We start from the raw sequence: 5,000 nt of genomic DNA, 5'->3' as shown, positions 1-5,000 counted from the left end.
AGGACGCCACGGCCGCCCTGCCTCGTGACCCACCGCTCCCGGGGCGACGCACTGAGTCGCTGCTGGGGAGAGGGGCCAGGGCGTGGGGGGGCCTGTGCGGCGCCGCCGTCTGGCTTAGACCTGCCTCCACCGCGGGGGGTCCTCGACCCACCGGCGGACGGGCGCGAGGAGTGGGAGAGGGGGGCTGGCCGTCGGGGTCCGCCGCGGCTCCGGCACAAGCCCCAGCGACCCGGAGGTCAAGCGCGGGGCATGGTCGGCCTGGCCGTGTCGGCGTCGCCCTCCGGCGTAGTCCCTTGTCCCGGGCTCTTGCCCGTAACCTCAAAGGTGACCGACCGAGCGGCGTCTCCCCCCGAAGCCGTGTCTCGACTGTTGAGAACAGACGAAGTCCGGTGCGGCAATACGCCGGGTACTCCCTTCGCCAAACTCGTGCCCCCCTTCGATTCGTCTTTCCTTCTCCATCCTCCCTTCTCGCTCCGGGGCGTCCGCTTGGTCTCTCTCTCTCGCTCTCCCTCTCGCTCTCGCGCTCCCTGCCGAGCCGCCTCGGAGGACGGCGGACGAGGGGAAGGCGACGGCGTTCGGCCGCGGGGCACACCGCACGGTGAGAACCCACTCGCCCGCCTCCCCGCACGTCTGTCATCCCCCCACTATCGTAGGGGCTCGGGAAAAGACTGGAAAACGCGGAGCTCGGCGGTGGCGTGGAAGCGCCACCCACCGCCGCCGCTCTCGCCGATGCCCACCGCGGAGGCCGCCCTTCGGACGCTGGGGTGCGGCGCGGGCCTCCGCGGACGAGCTGCGCATCTGGAAGTCAAAGGGCCGCCCTCGGAGAAGATCGTTGTGCTGCCCCGCGCGGGGAGCGATTCGGACGGCGGGCCCCCACGCCGAGGTGGGTGGGCGCCCCTCCGTTCGCCCGTGCGGGTCGTCGGACCGCTGCCGTACCACGGTTCGGGTCAAACTCCCCACAGCTCGGCCGCCTCCGTCCGTAGACGGGAGGGCGACCGCCGGCGTGCGCGCCCAAGGACGAGTGCCTGAAACCCGGGGGGGGGTAACAGAGGAAGGAGACCGCCCGCCGTAAACCGACGCGGGCTCCAAAGCCCGGGCCGAGCGAGCGGCACCACCTCCCCACCCGGGAGCGCTGAGCCAGATCGATCGGAAGAAAGGGCAGGGGCTCGGGTGGAACCCCTGCCTCCGTTCTTCCCCTCGGGGGAGACGGGGAAGAAACGTGCCCCTGGAGTCCTGGAAGCGAGTGTCCGGCGCGCTCCGGGCGCCCTCGAGACGGAAGCCGGGTCGCGGTGCGATTCTCTCATAGGTCTCCCCGTTGGCGCGGAAGCGGGAGACATCCGACACAGAGAAACGCCGAGCCCGCTCCGAGGGGACAAAGTCAGAAGGAGCGATCCGCCCTCCCAGAGCCCTCCTGCGGACGAGGACTCTGGATCTGCCCCCCTTCTGACGACCGTCGCCCTCAGAGGACAGGAACCCACGTGGGGAGGGTCCGTTCGGGCTCGGGCGACCCAGGAAACGCGTCTCGGACTCGGGACGGACAACCGGCAAAAGTCCCCCTGGAGCCGCGGAAGCCTGGTCTCGGCGCGAGTGCGAACTTCCATGCAAAAGGGGGGTACTCGCCAAACCGCCTACCCGAGTCGAGGAACCACGAAAACAACGGATTTTGGTCGGGGCCGAGAGGTACCTCTCTCTCCTATATCCTGCAGCTGGTGTGCAAAACTGGGTATTTGCATGGTGAGACACCGACCCCCACTTTAAGGGAACAAAGTCAAAAAGTGTCCGACCTCCTGGAGCCGTGCGGCGGATCCGGCGGCCAGAAATTTCCTCATTCCGGTTCTATTTTTTTTTTTTTCGAATTTGCGAAATTTGGAGGCCAGGCGGCGTAGCTGGGACCTGGACTAGCTCGAAACACCCTGAACCGGTGAGCGGAATCGATTTCCCAAAGTTCTACGGCTCCCGGAAGCCAAAAACAGCTCGCCGGAAAATTTCAAAGTCCCAAGGACTCTTTCTTGAAAATCAATCCGGGGGCCATGGAAGTGTCCTCGGTACAACCTCAGAGCTTTCCCCCGCCTGGAAGTCTGACAGCGGTCTGACGTTTTTCAAAGTTTTGAGCTCTCTGTTTGTTCTCAAAGTCACAAAATCGCTTTTTTTCAGTTTTCCACCCAGCAGACCCAAACTTCACCCCCACTTAGGTCACTGTCTAGGGGCGCCTTACGACATATTGACGCCCCTTTAGGGTGGAAGTAGGGGAAATGGGTGATTTTTACACAAAATCGGAAATTTCTCAAAATTTTTCTAAGTGTCAAGGACTCTTCCAGAAAATCTCCCCCAGGCTCCTGGAAGCGTCCCCGGTACACCTCTGGCGGCTGCCCCCGCCTGGAAGTCCGACACACGCCTGAAATTTTCAAAGTATGAAAATACGCATTTTCATCCAAAAATTCAACTTTCCCCCCGTGCACCGCAAACTTCACCCCCACTTAGGTCACTGCCTTGGGGTGCCTTACAACATATTGACGCCCCCCTGGGGTGGAAGTAGGGGAAATGTGACATTTTTCACAAAATCGAGATTTTCTCAAAATTTTTCTAAGTGTCAAGGACTCTTCCAGAAAATCTCCCCCAGGCTCCTGGAAGCGTCCCCGGTACACCTCTGGCGGCTGCCCCCGCCTGGAAGTCCGACACACGCCTGAAATTTTCAAAGTATGAAAATACGCATTTTCATCCAAAAATTCAACTTTCCCCCCGTGCACCGCAAACTTCACCCCCACTTAGGTCACTGCCTTGGGGTGCCTTACAACATATTGACGCCCCCCTGGGGTGGAAGTAGGGGAAATGTGACATTTTTCACAAAATCGAGATTTTCTCAAAATTTTTCTAAGTGTCAAGGACTCTTCCAGAAAATCTCCCCCAGGCTCCTGGAAGCGTCCCCGGTACACCTCTGGCGGCTGCCCCCGCCTGGAAGTCCGACACACGCCTGAAATTTTCAAAGTATGAAAATACGCATTTTCATCCAAAAATTCAACTTTCCCCCCGTGCACCGCAAACTTCACCCCCACTTAGGTCACTGCCTTGGGGTGCCTTACAACATATTGACGCCCCCCTGGGGTGGAAGTAGGGGAAATGTGACATTTTTCACAAAATCGAGATTTTCTCAAAATTTTTCTAAGTGTCAAGGACTCTTCCAGAAAATCTCCCCCAGGCTCCTGGAAGCGTCCCCGGTACACCTCTGGCGGCTGCCCCCGCCTGGAAGTCCGACACACGCCTGAAATTTTCAAAGTATGAAAATACGCATTTTCATCCAAAAATTCAACTTTCCCCCCGTGCACCGCAAACTTCACCCCCACTTAGGTCACTGCCTTGGGGTGCCTTACAACATATTGACGCCCCCCTGGGGTGGAAGTAGGGGAAATGTGACATTTTTTCACAAAATCGAGATTTTCTCAAAATATTTCTAAGTCCCAAGGACACTTTCAGAAAATCTTCCCCAGGCTCCTGGAAGCGTCCCCGGTACGCCTCCGGCGGCTGCCCCCGCCTGGAAGTCTGACACACGCCTGAAATTTTCAAAGTATGAAAATACGCATTTTCATCCAAAAATTCGACTTTCCGCCCGTGCACCGCAAAATTCACCCTCATTTAGGTCACTGCCCTGGGGTGCTTTACAACATATTGACGCCCCCCTGGGGTGGAAGTAGGGGAAATGTGACATTTTTCACAAAATCGGAAATTTCTCAAAATTTTTCTAAGTCCCAAGGACACTTTCAGAAAATCTTCCCCAGGCTCCTGGAAGCGTCCTCGGTACGCCTCCGGCGGCTGCCCCCGCCTGGAAGTCTGACACACGCCTGAAATTTTCAAAGTATGAAAATAATGCATTTTCATCCAAAATTCGACTTTCCGCCCGTGCCCCGCAAACTTTACCCACAGTTAGGTCACTGTCCTGGGGTACCTCACAACATATTGACGCCCCCCTGGGGTGGAAGTAGGGGAAATGTGACATTTTTTCACAAAATCGAGATTTTCTCAAAATATTTCTAAGTCCCAAGGACACTTTCAGAAAATCTTCCCCAGGCTCCTGGAAGCGTCCTCGGTACGCCTCCAGCGGCTGCCCCCGCCTGGAAGTCTGACACACGCCTGGAATTTTCAAAGTATGAAAATAATGCATTTTCATCCAAAATTCGACTTTCCGCCCGTGCCCCGCAAACTTTACCCACAGTTAGGTCACTGTCCTGGGGTACCTCACAACATATTGACGCCCCCCTGTGGTGGAAGTAGGGGAAATGTGACATTTTTCACAAAATCGAGATTTTCTCAAAATATTTCTAAGTCCCAAGGACACTTTCATGAAATCTTCCCCAGGCTCCTGGAAGCGTCCCCGGTACGCCTCTGGCGGCTGCCCCCGCCTGGAAGTCCGACACACGCCTGAAATTTTCAAAGTATGAAAATACGCATTTTCATCCAAAAATTCAACTTTCCCCCCGTGCACCGCAAACTTCACCCGCATTTAGGTCACTGCCCTGGGGTGCTTTACAACATATTGACGCCCCCCTGTGGTGGAAGTAGGGGAAATGTGACATTTTTTCACAAAATCGAGATTTTCTCAAAATATTTCTAAGTCCCAAGGACACTTTCAGAAAATCTTCCCCAGGCTCCTGGAAGCGTCCCCGGTACGCCTCTGGCGGCTGCCCCCGCCTGGAAGTCCGACACACGCCTGAAATTTTCAAAGTATGAAAATACGCATTTTCATCCAAAAATTCAACTTTCCCCCCGTGCACCGCAAACTTTACCCGCATTTAGGTCACTGCCCTTGGGTGCTTTACAACATATTGACGCCCCCCCTGTGGTGGTAGTAGGGGAAATGTGACATTTTTCACAAAATCGAGATTTTCTAAAAATTGCACTAAGTCCCAAGGACTCTTCCAGAAAATCTTCCCCGGGCTCCTGGAAGCGTCCCAGGTACACCTCCGGCGGCTGCCCCCGCCTGGAAGTCTGACACACGCCTGAAATTT

Source organism: Ranitomeya variabilis, unplaced genomic scaffold (assembly GCF_051348905.1).
Source record: "Ranitomeya variabilis isolate aRanVar5 unplaced genomic scaffold, aRanVar5.hap1 Scaffold_547, whole genome shotgun sequence".
Classification (NCBI taxonomy): domain Eukaryota; kingdom Metazoa; phylum Chordata; class Amphibia; order Anura; family Dendrobatidae; genus Ranitomeya; species Ranitomeya variabilis.
This window is presented reverse-complemented; position numbering follows the sequence as displayed.